General features: G+C 47.2%; 1 protein-coding gene across 21 annotated transcripts in view; it reads left to right on the top strand.

Moving 5' to 3' along the window:
* Nucleotides 1-20734, top strand: part of IKZF2 (IKAROS family zinc finger 2) — a 137917-nt gene that overhangs the window by 55430 nt on the left and 61753 nt on the right. The window contains exon 2 of one of the 21 annotated variants that reach the window (XM_084523166.1): nt 14916-14965. The exons of the other annotated variants lie outside the window; for them this stretch is intronic. The gene's annotated coding sequence lies outside the window, so the exon portion shown is untranslated. The remainder of the gene's footprint in view (nt 1-14915; nt 14966-20734) is intronic. 21 annotated transcript variants of the gene reach the window in all.

The following is a 20734-nucleotide window of genomic DNA, read 5'->3' as shown; positions in this document are numbered from 1 at the left end:
GGCATCAATTTTTATTTATTTATTTTTTAATTTTTCTCCTCTTAAAAAATGCTATTAACAGAGTCTGGGAATAGCTGAAAGCTTTATTCCCATCTGTTACACCGTGCGTGGCTCTTTTAAGGTGTGACCTTATCAAAGCTGGAATCAAAACACAAAGTAAAGCTGAAGGCAGGCTCAATCTAGTTGAGATTCCCTTCAGTAGACCATGGCGATGGGGAACAATGGAAGTGCTGCTGAAGTTCATTCTTTCCCTAAGTGTGGTTTTATCAGCAATTAGTGGGTAAAAATAGCCCTTACTGCCTTCAGGATCCTTCCCCTTGCTTGCAGGCTGGCCTTGGCTTGCTTTGCCTAAGAAATCAAGGAGGTTTCTACTCCAACCAGAGTATTGACTGAGCCAGTGCAGCCACACCTGCCACGTTACAGGTATTTGTTCCTCATCCCTGGGATTGCTTGTTAAACTCCAGCTGCAGAGCCTTTACTGCTGGGTTTTCTTCGTGGGCCGGGAGGAGACCAGTTTATATCTTCGTCTTCCAGGCCCAGGGAAATGAATCATTTTGGAGAACACCAACATAGTATTGTGCTGTGCTGGATTTCAGTTGCTTTTCAGGTGTGTTTGGAGTGCTTTTTGTGGTTTTTAATGAGTCATTGGGATTATTGTGACTAACCTGGTCATGATGTATTGTATGGAGAAAAGAGGCTGAAAAGGAAGGAAAAGGAAAGATCCAGTGGGCAGATTTTGTTTGTATTTGTAATCCCCAAACTCTGGCAAAATAACTACTCAGGACTACTTAAGCAGGTAAAGGTAAAATTGGCTTCTCCCCCATTAACCCTACTTTCTCAGCCTGCACTTAGACCCCATGCTTAACCCAGAGGTTTGGGTCCGTCCTTTTTGTGAGGGGGGTTGTTACACATGGAGGGGTTCTCCACGTGAGTTGCAGTTTGGGAGCTGTAATTTATATAGTGTTGAATTAGCTTTCAGGACCCTAAGAAACATCGAAACCTCATTCTTCCATCTCTTTTACGACATCACCTGTGACAGCTTCAGTTTACAGACTCCATTCTTTTTGTGGAAATTTTATTGTGTGACCATTTCCTTGTTTAGTAATACAGTGGCTTGGGAGGAAGCAACTTTATACTTTTGATCTAATTTTAAAGCCTCAGAATAGGTCATTCGCTCCTCCAAACAATTTCTAAAGATTTTCAAATAAGCCATAACTTGATTTAGAAGGCGAGGAGTAAAGTGTCAGGGCCAAAACTTTGAAGGAGCTTTTATGTGTAACCTTATTGGGATTTTTAATGGGCTAAATACAGCATTGTAGGCAGAAGCTGTAAGCTGAGAAGCCCTCCATCTCAGCAGATCCTTGGGGATATGCCCTTGGGAGGGTTTCAGACTGCAAGAAAATGTGGAAAAACAAGAAGATTGCTCTGCAGGGATGGACATAATGCAGGGAGAGGTTGGGAAAGATAAATCCTTCTGGCCCCCTTCATTATGAGAGTAAAACGACACTTTTGGCTAGAGGCCAGTGAAACCTGGGAGATCTCGGATGGTGCAGACAGGACTAGCAACAAGTTTTGTCAGGGAATGGATTGGATGAGTGCAGATTTGCCTCAGCCTTGTGGTTTTTGTTCTGAACGCATAGCATTAACCCTTCCTTTCCTGCCGCTTTCCAGAAGCAGAAGCGAGGCAGAGACACGCAGCCCTCGCGACAGAGCAGGGGAAAAGTGCTGTGGATTTTAATTAAACTTGGAAAAACATGTGGAGGTAGAGGAGGAGCTGTAGGATTGTCGGAGGAGCTGCCTGTTGCGACTTTGACCCAACGACACAGAGGTTAGCAGCCATCCCATCCTCCCCGTGTAATCAAAATTGGGCAGTGCTGTGGACAGGAGGGCTACCAGGCAGCTTGGCTTACATTTAAAAAAAAATATTGTTTTTTTAATTAAAGAAACTGAAAATGATTTTCAGCAAGAAATCTGCTGTTCTGAAAGGTGATGGTTTCGATGTAAAATTTTGGCATGCCCTTTGGGTCTTAGCTACGTTGGCTCACCAAGATACGGCTGAGGTGGTGTTTCAGGGAGGCGAGGAAAACGCTTGTCCTCTTTAACATCTTAAACTAAATACAGCACCTTTCCTATGGCAATGGGACCTCAGTTATTTGTCTGTTATTTGTCCCTAGATTTTAGTCTGTGATAGGTAAAAATGTTGTTATTTGAAATTAGGCCATTAAGGGCTAGTTCTTTGAAGGAATTTGGGGTCCTCTGCTCTGTTAAAGCACACCTGCAGTTGGAGGGGTGACAGCAGCTGTAGGTTTGCTTGGGTTGCCTTTAAGTTAGCCCACGTATCAGCACAGAAGGGGACAGCACCATGCCCTGGCACTGCTATGATGCCCGCTGCCACCCCGCCGGAGCAGCTCGGTGCAAAGGGAGCCGTGGGTGCTGCTGCCTCTCTCTGTAAAGCTCCCAGGCTTTTCCTTCCAGTTGGCTCCGGCCAGCCCCAGCGTGCTCGGGAGGCTGGGTGTATTTGCAGGATCTCGTGATCTTCAGGGGACAGCATTTAATTTTTTTATAGGAGTTGCGTGTAAACATGGGAGGGTAGAGCTTGGCCCGTAAATAGGATCTATTTGGGAATAAGCCTTTTCCAGAGCGAGGCTCGTATAATGATAGTTTTCATTTCTTCAGTTAGACACAAATGAGGGCCACGAGCCTAAAAAGGCTTCCATGGAGGCTTTATTTTAAGATTCACCAAGTACTGAAATTAGCCTGTAACTTCAGGGCTTGTAAGTTAAGCATGCATCACAACTTTTTCAGCGCCTCCGGCCATACCGCCTTTCACCTTGGAGTATTTGTGCTGTTCCAACTGCTCTAAGTCTAAGCATGATAGCTTTCTCTTTCCAGAGTCTGAGACTTATTTTCTAAGTCCAACTTGGTGAGGCTGGGGGAGATATTGCTGGAAAGCAGTGCCCCTTGCTATTGAGGTAGAGCTGGGCAGTTTAATGAAGCTTCCTGTTTCTAACTAGGAGCAATTAGCAGTTGTGTTTCAGGAGGTCAGAACCAGGACAACACGCACGAAGGGTAAGTCTGAGCTGGCTTTTGTCACTTGAACCTTTCAGCGACCAAAAACCATAGGAAATCCACTATAAAAGACTTATGGACAATAGGATTTAATTGTGCATCCCTTGGGTGTCTGTGCTGGCAGTGCCCTAAGGAATGATGCCATTGATAAAGATCTTTTTTTTTTTTTTCCCCCCTGAAAATCCTAACTGATCTTTGGCCATGGAGAGAGGGTGCCGAGTTGTTAGCTGGGCATGGTACCAGGGATTTGTGAATGAAATGCCAATTGCCTTGTGTCTGAAGGCTTCTGAGGGCGCTGGGGAAGTGAGAAAAGTTGTTTGCAGTCAGGTTGTTGTGCTCAGTCCAGCACCTCTGCCCCAGTCCTCATTTTCTTCTTTTACATACTCACTTTCGAGTATCATCAGCCTCCACCGTTCCCAGGGTGCTTAGCTGTAAATCACGCCAAACCTTTGAATCCTTGAGTCATTTCTCGCTATGACTTTTCCTCCTCTGTGGTATGAAGTACACGTGTGTTATCTGCTCACCTGGAGCAGATCTGAGAGGTGCTGTGGTCTACAGGAATGAAAACAGGGTTGGGAGGCAGGAGGTGGTGAAATCTCATTCTGGCTCATGGGGCAGACTTCAGCGAGCTGCTTCACCTTTCTGTTTCATTTTTCTCGCCTCTGCAAGGAAAGGGGTACGAGTGTTTCCGCACCTGCCTCACACGGCGAGCATTGGATAGAGTAGTTGATTAAATCCCTTCCAAATCTTTGGACGCATGGCATCACACGGGACGTAAATACCTTCTGGTGGCTGTTAGCAGTCTGATAGGAAAGCATGGATTGTCCTCACTCACTCCGTAGTTGGTCCGGAGGATGTATGTGTGCTCTGTGCTTCCTTTGCTCCCAAATCTGTTTGCCTGCAGCTCTGAAGAAGGAGATATAGCAAAGGTCAGCAATCTGTGCCTGCCACTGCAGAGGGATAGGAGCCCTGTTGGCCAGCGGGTCTCCTTTTGCTCGGACACACACTTTGGTCACATGGCAGAAACATTCATGTCCACTGAATGTGGGAAACTCACTTAAGGGGATCCTGTCTCTCAGTTTTTGCTCTTCTTCTGCAGCGCTACCTTATTAGCACCTTTCCTCCACCTGGGTACAGGCTGGCAAACAAACACCTCACCACCTGCCAGCAAGGACCACACCTCGGGCTTCCTGAGAGTCACAGCCGTCAGTTTATTGCAGGGAGCATGGATCTGTTTTCCAGCACTGAAACCAACTGGTGGTAACGCCTATTAGAGTGATATCTAACCTAAGACCAGCCATTCTTAATATAAGCCAAATAGTCATTTTTTTTCCCCTTTAAGTAGCACAGAAAACCTGTTGCTCCATCACATTTCATTGTAGGAAGATTTTTCTTCTAGATTTTTTTTTCATGCCCTAGGTATTGATTAGATATTTTCTATAATTCCCTATGTGTTTCTTTAGGACCCTTTTTTTCTCTTTTACTTTTTTTCCCCTTTAAGGAAACACAGAGTATTTCTTCTCTATTCAGTTTATGGGTCCATTCTACAGGGTTGCTGCTGTTGGGCAGGGAAGCTGTGCGAGCCAGCTTGCAGGACTTGTGCCCTCGCAGTGCTGGTGGAGCTGGGAAAAACTCCAGCTCCTGCTGATGTGCTGCTTTCCAGCAGCAAGCTCTCCTCCTCCCTTGTAGCCTGGGATTAAACCTTGCCTTGCTCGGTGTCCTGGGTGGAAAGCGTGGTGGACGGCCAGGAGCAGCCATGTGCTGGTATTTTCGGGGTGCCTGCAATGAATCCAGAGCTGACTGCCGTGGTTACACCGTTAGAGCTGGGGACTGTCCTTGGAGGAGCTGTGTACGTAACCTGCTCGTCATTTACAAGGGAGGGAAGCGAGTTGGTAGAAACCTTTGAACTACCTGCGTGTGGCACCGGAGTGGTTTGGGGAAAGGTGACAGCCAGCGGGCTGGGGCTTCTGGGCAGGCACGGGTGGGAGAAGCTCTGTGGCTAGGGAGGGCAGGTGATATCACAAACACCTCTTCTGACCTCCGTGTGTCTGAGTCCTGCCTGGCTCTGGGCTTCTCAAACCACCATACCCGCTTTGATACTGGTGGTTTGCCTTGTGCTATTTCACAGAGCACTGATGGGAGCTTCTGTGCCATCATACGGTGTGTGGCGTGGATGCTTGGAACCTCGTTGTGAAGTTGGAGTATACGGAAGCTTTCCTATGAGTGTGTGCCTCTCCATGGCTTTTCACTTCTGTTTCTCTGTAGTTGCTTCTCCCATGGAAATAGGGAAAAGAAAAGGGTCTGTTTTTTACCTCTGCAGAGCAGAAGAATAGACCTCAGGCATTATTAAAACCAGCATTGCTGGAGAACTTGGCTGTATGTGGAAGAGAAGTGCACATTACCTTTCCCTAGTCCCAGTTTGAGGTAGTTTTTATTTATTTATTCCTCCAAGAATCAATAAAGTAATAGAAATAAGTACCAGATATTTTTTTCTGTTATAAATCCACCCTTGATCCCTAATAGGGAATCAGGAATAACCAATTCTATTAACGTAAAATATTCTGCCTAAAACTTCCTCAAATCTGAACAGGGCTTATCGTAAGGTAAGAAGGGCTTGACTTCAGCATCATGTGCAAAACACAGAAATGAAGGTAGGGGCGAGCCATGTCCTTGAGGGTTTTTGAGGGGACAAAACAGGGGATAAAGTAGAGGAGAGGTGGTGATGGGGAGTCTCAGCCACCTGGAAGGTGCAAACGCGTAGTGATGTGACCCAGCTTTGCTCGTTGTCTAGTGAGGATGGCTTGCTCTGAAGGTGATTTAAGGCTGTTGTTTTAGAAATAAAGGGCTTCAGGTGACACGATGAGTGGAAGATTTTTCCCTTTTCTGTCTGAGGCTCTGTGGAGCTGTGTGCTGAGCTGAGTCCTGTCTGCGTGGAATTTGTCTCCAGGAACCTCAGCGGTGCAGAGGCTAGATGGCTGGTTCAAACTCGTCGTTTCATCAGCTCCGGTAGGCTCCTCCAGAAATCATCTCGCAGATTAGGTGGGATGAAATTATTTGCCCTCTGGAGATGCGCATTTATTTGGATTGACTTCACAGGGAGCCTAGAGAGTGCTAGGGGGGACTTGGCTAACCGGCTGTTAGATGTGTAAAGCAAGGTGGCATAAATTTGCCCTGGCAGCAGGGAGCGGGGAGGTGATGGTTAAACTCACCACGGGGAAGGACAAAGATGGGAATGCAGGCACAAAACCCTTCTGGAATTTGAGCGTGGTGAGGCCACCTCTCATGTTGGTAACTTGAAATACAGCGGTTGTTTTGATATGCTCGTTGCTTGTAGCAGTAACCACCTTCACGGCTTCAGCCGGGCGCTGTGTGCATGGGGAGCTCCTGCGCGTGATGGAGGAGCACCACCAGATGATTGCACCCGAGATGAAACTGGGGATCAAGGTGACAGCACTCTCCATCATTTCAGGTGGCAGAGACACAGTTTGGGGTCTGGTGACTCTGACATACATCTGCGAGGGGCAGAGAGGAGGACCCTGGTGTGGGTGCAAGCTTAGGGGATAGCAGCGATGTTGGAGCGGTGCAGGTGGGCATCTCGCCTACCAGGCTACTGCTGCACAAGTTGGATGATGCTGCTTTTTTCCTTCTGGTTTTGCTCTGGTACATACAGTCCTTACCAAGGATCAGAGCTGTGAGAGGTATTTACTGAATGTTATGAAGAAACACTTCTACTTCTCACTGGTCTCTTTGCTGGAACAATGAACTAAGCTGACCAACCCCGCCGAAGCCCTAATGCTCCTTGTGCAAGTACTTCATACCTCTGCCATCTCCCATTGCCTGTTTCTGTTCTGGTTACTTGGTCTGTGGCCTTGGTGGAGCTTTCAGTGATTTTTAAGAGGGAATACCAGAAAGAGCTCAAGTCTGAGAGGGTTTTACACCTGCATCGTGGTCAGTAACATGCTGAGGGTGCTCCTCATTCTCACCTGGCCCCCAAGCACGGGCTGTGCCAGCTTTTGTCTCCTTCCTGCCTGGGCTGGCAGCACACCCAGCTGCCTCTGGCTCGGACAAAGCAGAGATCCATTTACAGCCCAGTCGATTCAGGAAGGCTTCAGGCTTCATCTGGAGCGAGGCTTCAGCTCTGCCTCCGGGTCTGTAGCTGGGACAGCACAGCCACTGTGCAAAGGGCCGCTTCCACCGACGGGCTGCGTGCTGGTGAAGATCCAATTTGGCGTTTAAAGATTGTTGGGAGGAGGCCTGTAACAAGTAATAGCACAGCCTGATATACAGCAAAGAGCTTATCAGAGCTTAGCTGGAGTGCTCTGCTCTAGATCAGGTGCAGACTTCAACATTTGAGTTATTAGGGCTGAAGCTTCTCAGGTTCACCAGCCTGTCAGTGCAGAGGAGCAGTTTCATTGCAGGCAGCATACACGACCTGCCACGGCTGGGTCTGCGCTCGTGAGTGTTGGTACGATCTAGAGAGAGAGCCTTCTTTTTATTTTTTTTACTTATTTTAGCTCCTAATGGTGTCCTGCTGTCTGCTGCCAATAGCTACTGGCCTTTTTTTAGCGGAGTTTCTGCTGAAAACATGAAGAGATTGAACAAATAACGTGAGGCTGGTCTGTAATCAGTACCTTCCCCACTATCTCTGCTGCATCCCGAGACATGTAGTTTTTTGCAGCCTGGATCTTTCCCTCCTTCACCCCCCAAATTCCCTCCAGCTTTGCCAGGTTGCTACTGTTCGGAGGTTTTCTGTTGTCGCTTGGTTGTTGTTCTGTTAATTGGGACAACTCCATGTTGTCACCAGCAAACGCTCTGCCATCCAGCCACCACAAGCCTGGCTACTAGTTCCGTATCCCTTGCTGTAAGCTGGCACAAAGCTCCCTCCCTAGGTCCACGCTTCCTCAAGAGAGCAGCTGCTGGTTAATCCTTCTGCAGAGAGCAGAAAGCGAGCGGAGTTTGGTTCCAAGAAGCCGCTGCAGCCTTTGGCCAGCAGCGAGCAGCCCCGATAGCATCGGTTACGCGAGGATGAGGATTGGAAACGGCGAGGCCAGTTTGGGAACAACTGCATCCTTGTTTCTCTACCCTTGAGGACAAGGGGGACAAGTGCCTACATGTGTTGGATTTTGTTAGCTGGATCCAGTTGCTGTGCTGAGTTAATGAAGGTCACGTTAGTGTGTGGGATGCTGGGAAAGCAAGGGAAGCAGAAACCCAGCTGGCCCATCCCCAGGCGAACTGGTTTTAACCAGGAAAGAGTCAGAGAATGCGAAGAAACTTCTTGTACATCACCTCAGGCAGTTATGTATTCTGTTTCCTAGTTACATTTTTTTTTCCTGGTATCAATTCCAAAACAAACAAATGGAGAAGGGGGGGGGGAAAGAAGCATTCCTTAAAATAACCCTTTAACATCTTGGGCCAAATTCTGAAGATACAGCCTGTCTGTGCTGATAGTGGTAGAAAGCACCCCAGCTCTGTGCTGGAAGGAGCATGCCATGAACCTCTGATGCTTCTTTACTAATTTTGAAATAAAGATTGGAGCAGTAGGGTTATGTCATGTATTGGCAGCACAGTGAGTAACAGGATGGATAAATGGGCAGGGCACTGCAGGTACAGACCTCCTGCCTTGCTGCTGCTGCTGCACTTTTTCTTCGTGCTCCCTGAGCAGGATAGGAGCCTGGCCTCGTTTGGGGGCCATAGGCACAGCTCTGACGGAAGGGGTGGTAGCACGGCCCTTCAAACAGCAGCTTTGGTGTTTCTGGGTAGTAGCTCAGCGCGAGTGTTTCCTGTTGGGCTTCTTTGGAGCAATGGCACAGCCAAACGCGGCTCCCACAGGGCTTCTGTTCGCTGGCTCACGTTGTGAGTGCTGAAACCTCGGGCCTCCCGCATCGACTGCACATTTTCACTTCACTGGGGCATTTGCAATGCATGATTGTCATACTGCAGTGCTTGAATAAAGCTGCTTTTTTTGTCTCTGGGTGAGCACATCCACTTCCCCCTCCTACTCCGTGTTATTCTAGTCTTTCAACTAACTTTTGACTCCAAAAATTTAGGGAGTTTATCATGCCCCACTTTCAAACTGACCGTTTGATCTTCCTGACAGCAAAAGCAGAAGACATTTCTCAACTTCCCTGCACCGCTGCCCTCTATGCCATCCCGTGCAGAGCTCCCCTATACAGCTCTTCAAGTGCTATATAAGGTTCTGAAAAGTATCACGTTGCTTGGCTCAGTGCTGAAGGCAGTAGGGCACACAGTCTCTTTGGCATGCTCCAGCAGCCAGTGGAAACAAGGGTGAGCCAGCTCGTGTACATCTTAGCTTTGGCAAGGATGATCAGAGCCATAGCTCAGCAAGAAATCAGCATTCCCTCTGCGAGTGAAAGGTCAGGAATGCAGAAAGCTCACTGCCTTTTTAAGAAGGTTGAAAGTTTGCCCTCCCTTTTTTCCCCCAAAAAAGAAGGCAGATAGGATAATAATCCCATTTTCTTTTGCAAAGATGGAGCGTTTGGCTGAATGAAGGTTGGTAACCTCTGGTCGAACCCAGAACGTTTTCAGTCCTGCCTTTTGCTTGACTCACCAGTGGCTGATGGCATCTGCCAGGTACCAAAAGGCAGCGCTCTGGCACAAACGTCTCTCGCCGGCAGATGAAGATGCGATAGGAACAAAGCCCTGGGGCAGCACTTCTGGTGCCACCAGGGAAAGTAACTGGCAGCTCTTCAAGGCTTGTGTTTTCTGATAACGTACATTGGCAATATTCCTCTTGATGGTAGCGGGCGGGCTGCAGGAGGAGACGCCAAATGAACCATCACAGGCATTTCTCAGGAAAGCCTGCAGTGCTGGGCTGTAGGGTGGATGGGTACAGGATGCTGTGATGTTTTCGGGCAGGGACAACCAAACCCAAACGAAGGAGAGAGTGTAGCTTCACCAGCAGGAACATGTGTGCATGTATATAAATAGTGTGTGTGTGTATATTATATTATCTATCTATATATAAAAGTACCTTTTCTACCCAAAAGCACTGGTGAAATGGGTCTGTTACCAGCCATTCTGCTTGAGTGGGTGGGAAACCACTCGCAGAAGCTTTTTTTCCTGCAGGAAGCCTTTGGTGTCTAGAAATCAAAGCGTCTTGCAGATGTGTGCAAGTCTGGGTGAGTTCTAAATTGAGAAGATTTCTAACATCCAGATGGAATTCCTGATCAAAACGCCCTTGCCAGCTGAGAAGGTAGGGGGTGTAGCAGTGCCACAGAGAGCTTGGGCTCACTCAGTCTGAGCGAATGCTTCAAGTGTCACTGAAGACCCCAAAGGGGGTAGGGTTCTCCACTCTGCTGGAGCTGGGGCCTGCCTTACATCTTCGGGATTTTCTCAATGACAGCCTTGACATTTTCTGTGTAATAAAACCCCCGTTTAAAGCCAGCGCTAGTCATGCCCTGTGTTTAACTAGAGGGAGAGGATAAAATGTATTAAGGACTAAGTAGGATTTTGTTCCATGTCTATTGAAATAGATATTTTAGCAGACGTAGTGGTTTTTTCTTGCCAAATTACTATTAATGTCATATTTTGTCTTAAATTAACATCCAGATTCTGTTTTTTATCAATATATTCTGTTTGCAGTGTAAGAAAAACTCGCTGTAGTGACACAAATTAATTTTCCTTCACGCAGTATCTGGCCATGCTTCCAACACTGGAAATAGTGACTTGTGGATTCAGCACGGTCTTTGTGAAAGACATTTCAATGGGCACGGTCATGTTATAAGATGTTAGTGTTAGAAGATGTTTTTTCTTTCCCACTTATTTGAGCAATTTCTCTTTTGTGCAAACATGCGAAGTCCTGCCTTTCTTTCTTTTCCTTGCAGCCTGTGTTAAACTTCAGTTGTCGCAAGAGTTTACATTCCAAGTTGTTCATCAGTTCTGTTGAACCCAAGAGTGGAGAACTTAAAGGATGTACAGAGAGATTTTTTTCTGAAGGGCTCATAGGAGAGACAGGCTGCTACTACTAGCTTGAGCCAAAATATATGAAATGAAAATTGTGCAAGTTTCTTTGCAAGCAGATGTATCTCCTCTCTGATGGAGAAGGCACTTGCTTTACAAATGTTGGGATTCCTGTAAGCAGTGTGTGCCATTTGGGCTGCTTTAGGATTTGTTTCTACTTCCGATGACTTTAGTGCGCAAACATTAATCTCCACTGTTAATCAGTTTGTCGCTGAACCTCCATAAGGTAAGGAGTAACAGCCTGTTTCGTAGATGATCTGAGTTGCAAAGAGATCTAGATTCTGGTGTAAAGATTTGTTTAGGCATCTCCTGGGGCAGCAAGGTGCTGAGTAAGGCTTACAGAGGTGCCTTAGCTGACTTGCAGTGGAGGTTTAAGGTTCGGAGAAGTGAGGGGCTTTCCTAAATGCAGATATTACATATCCGTGCCATGATCATCATAGCTGAGGACACAGAGATGCTTCACATGTCTGTTTTTCAGTTTTTGGTGGCTTTAGTTGTATTTCTGTGATTTTTCTTTCTTTTTATTTATTTATTTATACGATGCCTGTTCCAAAAATTCCTAGACTTAAACGCATTCCCTACTTCTTGATGCAGGAGACTAGCTTGAGAGTGGTTTGCATCCTTCCAGCCTGCTGTGGTAACTGCTAGGTAGAAACAACAAGCAATCAATGTGTCCAAAAAGGCAGCCTGCGAGCGGGACCAAAATGAAATTTGAGTCAAGTCTGATGAAAACGTTGGGGGAGAAAACACTTCCCTGACATTGAAATGGCTTTTGCTGCTTAAAAGTAGAAAATGTTTCCATGTTTGCTTGAAGATGATCTATTTGAGCTCTAAAGGGCCAGCCCTTGAAAGGGAGGTTACACAATTTGCAAAATGTTTTATTTTCTCTTTGCTCAAATAAATGTCTTGAGTCAACTCAAGTTATTTTAATAGCAAACTAAATGTTTGCTTTAACCCATATGATTCCTTCTTTCTTTTTGCCTTCCGTGGTCGATGCAAAATCTCCTCTTCCCTTATGTCTCCTATCAGAACTGAAAGTTGGAGACTGGGACATTCCCCCTCTGTGTACACGCAGGGTGCGGGTGCCTAAAATAAACCTCTGAGCTTTAAGTGTCTCAGGCTCTGCCTCATGGTGGATGCTTTATTCTTTCCCTTGAGTGAGAATCCCCAGTGGGTGATATCTTTAAGGAAGCCAGTGCTCCCAAAGCCCCAGGCAAGAAACAGCAGAGTAGTAACAAGGAATTGGTTATATGAACAAGTCACTCTCTGCAAAGAGCCTTGAGCGTATGCACGTGAATAATAGTGGTTATGAATGTTTGGGAACATTAAAGGAAGTCAATGAATCCGATACACACATGAAAGCAGATAAATGAAGCATCACATGTGATATATAAAATTATACGTCCTACCTGCGGGTATGCGTGCTGCCTTTCTGAACCCCTCTGATCGAATCTGGCACTGAGCTAGCTGGGTCTGGTGTGGTTCTGGCCGTAACCTTTGCAACTAGAGTTGTGCAGGTACCTGCGCTTGATGAGAATGTGACAAGAGCAAATTGAATGTAAAGTCTGCTAGACAGCCAATAAATCTGTTTTATATCTTTATCTCATCCTTGCTTGGCAATTATTTCAGCAGGCACCGAACTCCTTTGTGCTCACTGTGAGCGAAGGTGCTCAAATGACCTACTGTAAATTCTTGATATTTCCTGGACTTAGGAGGAGACAATCACCCGAGGAACTTGGATATTTAGTGCAGGTTAAGAAGAGTTTTTAAATAACACGTTTAGATTTTTTTTTTTTTTCCAAGATCAAGAATGGTCATAACTAATGGTTGGTTACCTAGTACAATATAACTGGAAAACATTCATACTGTCACCAAACCTCTGATCTATTTTTAAGAGAGTGGGGCAGCATTGCCACTCAGGTCCTTCTACGTTATTTGTTGTAATTCAGCAGACTGTTAATGACAGCATATCACTATTAGGTTATAGCCCTCCTAGGTTATGATTTTTGGGACTGTAAAGCAAGAGCTGCAGGATTTCGGAGGTTGGTTATAGAGAGAAAATTATTGTTATTTTTTACACTTAAATCTGCCAGGTAAGTTAAAATAGGCAAGTAGATGTGGAGTAGAACAATGTGCAGTTAAACACACAAAAAATCTCAACCTCCTCTCTGCAGGAAAGCTATTAAAAATGTTTATTGTACGTTAGTATTGTTTGTTATCTGAACTGCTACTACAGGCAGTAGTTGGAGCAGGCTATTACCACCTCTAGCTTCATGCTGCAGTGTTCTCGCTTGTCTGCACAGTTGACCCGATCCTGTATGTCATCAGGGAGGAGATGTTTAACTTGTGACACTACTAATCCTTTCCTCAAGGCTTTTCGTTCTTCCTGCACAATGTCCTTTCATTGCTTTTGTGAGCTGGAACATGCCTGCTCAGCCCAGTGATGAATTCATGTAATTACCTATGTATGTACCAAAGTCCTGTTGACTTTAACGTTAAAGATCGGTGATTGCTTAAGTATTGCACTGAATCAGGACCCCCCAGGCACTTTCACATGTACAAGCTGACTTGGGAATTGGTGTGCCTTGCTGCTTCTCTCTTCCGATGGGAACAAGGCGCTGCTGCAGCCCAGCTGTCTCTGCAGGTAGCTGGCTGGGCACGGGGACAGCTGGGAGCTCAGCCCCCCAAAAAGGGGCTGGTCCCACCAGGTAGATCTGCAGGCCACGGCTGGCCTGTCTGCATGTGGTTAATCCAGTTGCAGAAAGCTTCATCCCTCTGCATGCAGTTATCCAAAAGCACACATCCACGGCAGGAATCTGCATCCCTGTATAGGGATGTGTGTGTGTGCGCACACCTGTGCACAAACCCTGTTTGCGGGAGTGCCTGGTGCAGAGCCAGATTTGGAGCAAATTTCTGTCCCAGCCAAAGTTTCACATGAGGGCATGGATGCTTTTCCACGTGCCTCTTGAAAATGTGCCTCTTGAAAACACCTCTGTGTTTTTATATTGCTGGTGTCAGTGTGCTGGGGGAGCGTGGTGTGTTGTGGAACAGGCGGCATTACTGTCAAGCCCAGAGTCTAGGCTGGTCTTGCTGGCATCGAGCCTTTGTGGAATATCACAGTCCTCAGCTGGAAGGACAGACAGTCCTGGGAATCTTATCCAAAATGAAAAAGGAAAAAAAGAGAAAAAGCCCTGCTCTCCAGCTCTGTTGGCATAGCCCAGCAGGCACGTTGCATATTCCCCGTAGAGGCTCGTTGTGATCCTTGCTAGTGCAGCTTGCCCTCGGACAAGCGCTCGCCCTTTGTCAAGGGGTAGATGTTACTGCTAGAGCAGTTCCAGTCGGCGCTTCTGCTGGAGCCCTGTGGCATCGCTTTCTCATGTTGATGATGGAGGAGTGGACTTGTGCTTTCTCCATCCCTTCAAAAGCCATCCGTGCTGCTTCCTCGCTGCTTTGATATTCTGCCAGCCGAGGGAGGGAAGAGCCATTTATAAATATTTCTGGTAATACAGTAAGTACTCTCACATGTTTTGCTCACTCATTTTCCGTATCCAGAAATCTATCCGACCAGAATCGGTTCACTCTCTTTTATTAGCAGAAATAGATCCACAACAATTAAAATTGATTTATATAAAAAAGAAGAAAAAAAAAAAAGAAAAGAAAAAAGAGAAGCAGCAGCAGCAAGCACAACATCATATTGACTTACTGTGCGTATATTCACACTGGCTTCCAAGCCATGGATAATTACCCCTCAGAGATTGTGTGCTATGTACAGTACGGTGATGGAATTATGCACTTTAAAGAGCTTTAGCGAGGCTCTTAGGATGCCAAATTCTTTCCTTTTTTTCCCCCCCCTCTTTTCATTGCAGTGAATAATGATTTTTAAATGCACATGACCCATCCTCAAAAACTAAGTAAGGTATGTCGGTGGCATTTCGTGTCTCTGGATCTCGCATTTCTTGCGTTGATAGAGTAGAAGAGGCGTACTGGTGAGATGAGATTTGGGGAACAGTCGGAGGATCCCCTGGGAGTGCTGGCCCTTGTTAGTGAGGGGAAACAGGGTAGGCTTGGATGCTACTTGTTCTGTCTGGTAGCATGTACCTGAAGAGGGATTGGTGCAAGGTAAGAGGGGTTGAAGGAGACTGTACAAATCTGCAGAAATTCATTAATTTGGCCAGTCATGGGCCAACTCGCTTTAACTGAAGAGCCAGCGGTGGTGTCTGCTCCCATCTGGTCAGAGCCAGGCGAGCTGTTGTGATGGCAATTTCACGCGCATAAAAAAAAAATATTTCCTACAAATTTCAGCCTAAATAATTTTTGGCAAAGAGAGAAGCAAGTAAAAAACAGGGCCTTATCGTAGGAAGTGTCAAGCAGTCTTAATTTTAGGCAGAGATACCAGCTCCTCCTAGAGGAAAGGAGCCAGTACGTAAATAGCTTCCAACAGATCCTTCACCCGGGGAGACAAAAGGTTGGTGTGCACAAGTTGCAGCTAATGCCAGAATGGAGCTTTCGTTGCATTCGTCTGCAAGATGTGGCTTGATGTTTCGGCAGGAGCATTTCCTGGTGTTTGGGCTGTTTGGAGGTATTAACAGTTCTCAGATCTGCTGGAGATCTTTGGAGAGCAGCTCCCAAGGTGCTAACGTGGCAGGTGAAAAAGGAGGTACCTTATAAAATAAACCAGTCAGGAACGAAGTTGTGGAGCTGCCTTGCTCCTCTGGGGCACGGGCTTGTTCTCTGACCATCCTTGTGGCTGTTCATGGATTTTATCTTTTGATCAAGTCTTTAATGAATCTTTAGCAACAGTTGATGGTGCCGCATCTCGTTTCACCGCCCTGTGCCAGTGGGCTGTCACATTAAAGGCAGGGCTCCCAATGACAGCTCATTGTGTCCCAATGAAACTCCCTTTGGGGATAAGGTCCAGGCTGAACGAGGCTTTACTTGCCACCTCCCTCCAGCCCCTTCCTTCCCGTGGCCCCACCACCCTCTTCCTTTCTCATTCCCTTAAAAGTGTGCAGCTGATGAACGGCAAATCTTCTCGTAGAGTTCTTCGGGAATATTTACTGTAGGGTTTTGCTTTTGTTTGCTTTTCTGGTGACTTGGAGATGGCATGGTGAGAAAAGAAACATGTGAGCTAAACCTGTTGGTTTGAACATTGTGTCAGAAAATATCCATAAATTGCAAGTTACTACACAGATGTATAGATTTAATGAGACTGTGCAATGCCATTTATTTATGCTAAAGAATCTGACACATACGGTACTGAAAAAAAGTTAATACTCTAAGAGTTATTTTATATTTTTCCATTGCCATCTGTCACTGCCTACATAATAATGATACAGGTGAAAGCCTAGCATTTCTTTAAAAAAAAATAAAAAAAATTAGAATGAATAGTCATTTAAATATCTTGCTGCTTTAATAGCTGGTGTGTTTTAAGTTGTGGGAAGGAGGCACCAGAGATACCCTTCCCCCCGTGTTTAATATATTAAATTTGGGGCTTAAATGAATTTAGAATCATAAAGTGACTTCTGAAAGGGGAAATTGATTGTAAAATGCTCTGTCCTTTAAATCTGGAAGAGCCAAGGGACTGAGCTGGGTCCTGCAGTCCTTATAATAGCACCGGTGGCCGGCTCTAGGAGCAGCCCTTTGATGTGCACCCTCGGATGGAGGGGAATTGCGTGCTCCGGGTCCTGCCTGCATACTGCTGGGGGCTTGGGATGTGAGGGTGTCCTGCTGAAAATCCCGGCCCCCGCCGGGTATCTGAACCGGCAAAGAAGAAGATGTAAGGGAAAGGCACTTGATGGTGTGTCTCGAGTGAAAACACCCGGCTCAAAGCAGCACCGTGCTGACAGAGCGCGGCGCTTACAAAGGCACTGTTGGCTTTTAAGAGTTTTCATTCAACTTCACGCAGTCACAGCGTGCTCAGGCAAAACTGTTTTCCCTCTTTGCTTTTCATCACGGCGGAGCCCAACACGGCAGTGACTGTGAAACACAAGGGGAGAAGTCCCTGTGTGGTGCTTTGGGGCTGCGAGGGGTCGTCGCTCCCCTCACCAGAGGGTTCCCGTGCCTGGGGAGCTGCCCCGGCTTGGCAGCAGTCACCTGCCTCCAAGGGTGCAGACAAGGCTCTGCCTCAAATAAATAAATGAGACAGGTTTCTTTGTTAATCCCCTTTTTACAATTCGGTGACAAAGACAGAAAATATTTTTGTGACAGGTGCTTATCCTATAATTTTCCATGGGCTGATGAGTCAGGGGAGGCGCCTCCTTTGGAGGAGGAGGAGGACATGGCTAGGTCAGCTTGCATTAAGATGATTTAGAGCTGGTACAATTAAAGACAAATGCATCTTTTCCTGAAAGCCGTGAAGGATCCAATAGTGTAGCTGTGTAATCAAAGCCTTTCTCATGTTTAAAGTAATGTCTCTGGTGCTAAAAATGCAGCGACAGTGCCAGAAAATGAAGCAAAGGGCCTGGTCCAGACCCTGGAAGTCATTCCATGTGCTTCAAGGAACTTTGTCAGCTCTATTTTCAAATCTAGTGCAGATCCCTGATGGAAAGTTCCTTATAAACGAAAGAGCCATTACTGTTATAATTACTAATCCATGCATATGTTGGAAAGCATTTTAGGAAGTCGGGCACTTTTTGAGAAGCAGAGATGACAATGAGTGAGCAATGAGGTTTTGGTCGCTTTGAAGGGATGTTATAAATCACTTTATTTTTGTTTATACGGGATGATCCATATATAGCTGGAGTTTGTCAGCATTTTCCATTACAAACTTCCAGGTTTGGGTACCACGCAGAGCTCTCAGCGGGCTCTTAGGAAATCCTCCTAGAGGTGAATGCTGTGCTGCTGCTCAATGAGTGTGGGTTTCTTCTGCTCCCTCGGTAGAGTCTGAAGCAGCCTTAAACATAAAAAGGTGTTCATGGTCCTAATGCTTTGAGAGGCAGAGTTTCACAAAAGGGCTGAGTCTGATTTTTTTTTTTTTTTTTTTTTTCTTCCTGCTTTCCAGCGTACTTTGGAGGTAGTTGTACTGCAGGCAGAAGGAGCAGTGCTGAGAGAGGAGCCCAGCTTCCAGCATTTATCGCGCGTGCCGCGGGCAGTGAGGGACTGGCTGTAGATCGGCCAGGGGAAGGGCTGTGAGAGACCACCCACGACACTGAGCCCGGCCTCCCGCAGTTCAGCCGAGCTGTGAAACCAGAGTTGACAATGAAAAGGGGCCCCGGAGAACACCTGCTGCACACCGCAGCCCCCGTGCCCCCCAGCCATCACCTGCCTGCCGGTAGCAAGCATCGGGGCAGCGAGACAACGGCAGCAGGTCCTGGTGGCTGCGGTACGCAGGGGAGCGCAGGCACTGACCAGGTTTGGCTTAAACGCAGAAAGTTTGCTAGGTGATAGTCGACCAGAAAAGCGTGTTTCATAGAAGGAAAAAGAAAATCCCTGTCCCTCTGTCCCCACCAAAACAACCCCAAAAGGAGCAGAGCAAACAGGCATCCAAGGTTTTGACCTTAGGGAAAAACCATCCACAGCTCCAACCCTAGTAACTGGCTGAGCTCAGGCACCGGCAGAGGACACGGCAGCTTGTAGCCGAGCACCGCTGCGTCCTGCTTTTCTTCCCTGGGGATCAGGTTCTGACATTGCACAGGGATTTACAAGGGTGTGGGGACAAGGAGGCTCTTCCCTGCACCCGAAGGCAGGCAGCAGCAGCCTGGTGTTGTGTTGAGCACAATATTTGTTGCACCATAGTTACTTGGGAAGCAGAGGGAAAGGAGGGAGGGGGAGGATGGGTCACCAGAAGTGCTTTTGCTACCCTGGGATATGAATACATGACTCTCACTCGTGTAAGTACAAGTTGCATAAGTGCATTTGCGGGTGAAATTTGGCCCGAGGTTCTTCTGGAGAGGAGTCTTGCGACACGGAGCAGCCGTGTCTGTTGGGTTAGCAGTTCGTGCCCCTGCCAGGTGCAGGTATGCAGCACGGCTGGCTCGCCGTGAGCAAGCAGGCAGTCATGCCTCAGCTCTGGCCATCCGGGGCAAGTTGTGGGCTAGACACCGCCGTCCACGCTGGTACCGAGGTGCTGCTCAAGCAGCATCTCATCCTCTGGGCTGGAGCAGGGTTCTCGCTGAATGAGGCTCAAATCATTGAAACCATCAGGGTTTGAAAATCCCCAAAGCCCAGGTGGGCTCCCCCTGCCCTCCCACAGCCCCCCTTTCCCGTGGTGGCACAGGAGCCCCGCTCCAGCTGAAGAGAGGTGGCTTCCTCGGGAGGGTTGGTGTTGGTTTACCGCCCAGTTCCCCGAGCGCTGGTGCCAGCAGAAGGGATTAGCAGGGGAAGGGGTGGGGAACGGGAGCGTGGCAACCACGGCTTGTGTCAGCTAAAGCCTGACTGAAGCTTGGCTTAGCGAGGCAGCCACATCCTAATTTAAGCTCCACTTGGGTGTAACAGACCTGTTAGTCTACACTTGGTGCACGCAACACCTCCAGAAGACATGAAATAACTACTCAGCCGCGCTCTGCGAAGGTTTAAATGGGTTTCAGAGGTAGCAGGCTTAAGCTGAGATCCTTCAACGGGGAAACTAAAAATTTCTGAGGTTGCCTAAATAAGCCGATGATTTCTCGCTGAATTTCTGGCACGTTAACCGGCTCCATGTGGGCATGCCTGAAGGCTCCCATTTGTAGCATGCAGAAAAGGACTCGGCACGGTGCTTTCAGATCTTTGTGTTCCCCCTTCCTCCTTTTTATTAGCTGTGAACTCCTCGGCTCAATCTAACTGTTAGGAGCGGCCGTAGCGCTGCTGCAGTCGGTGTGACAACATGGTGTCACCGGCTAGGATTCGCAGTAGCTCGGTGGCCAGAAGCTGGGTCTTTTGGCAGCTCGTGACAAACAAATTTGACACCCAGCATCGGGGATGTCCAGGTGTAACGTAAGAGGCCCTGCTCAGGCTTTTGTCACTTGACTCGGGTAATTCCCCTTCCTTTTGCAGGTGACATTCACCCTCATTTGTTCCATCCAGAGACAGCTTCACTTCAGTAGATGTGTCGGTGCTCCCTTGTTTACACGTTTAATAGCTCCCAATATGAGCAAAATTGACTTGAAAAACCTCATTAATTAAGAGCCAAATTGTACCAGCAGCAAGGAACTCAGCGATGGAGTTTTCTATTCACTGAGACTCCTTTGTACCCTTCCAGGAGGAAAGTATGTTGAAACATGCCTTGAAGTCTCACTTTGCTCCTAGAGAGGTGTAAACACCCTCCTTAAGGACCCTTTTTGCTACTGGAGTGCTCTTAGAGTAAGAGTCGGGGCTCATTGTTTCCAGGTTTTGGCATTCCTTACCTTGAATTTTCAAAAAAAATGTGCTTTTAGTAGTGTGGAAGAGGGGCTGTGTTTCTGAGCATCGCCGTGTTTAGGAACTAGGTACCCAGGTTGGAAAAGGGGAAGAAATTGTGTCCTTTCTGTTTGTGTTGAGCTGCCAATTAGCCATGTGGTTAATTACTATGTAGGAGAAGTTTGTGAATGGAGCAGCGAGGTTGGCTGGCCACAGGCAAGGCAATGTGCAGCAGGTTGTGCTGTAGCTGCTGGAGCCTGGTGCCATTTTCCAGAGGGACAGAAATCGAAGCTAAGGGCAGACCCTGGCTGCAAACGTTGTGTTTTTTTTATGTGTTATGGACAGGGAATCTGCAGCAGCCCCTGGATGGCTG

Source organism: Aythya ferina, assembly GCF_964211825.1.
Source record: "Aythya ferina genome assembly, chromosome: 6".
Taxonomy (NCBI): Eukaryota; Metazoa; Chordata; class Aves; order Anseriformes; family Anatidae; genus Aythya; species Aythya ferina.
This window is presented reverse-complemented; position numbering and strand designations above follow the sequence as displayed.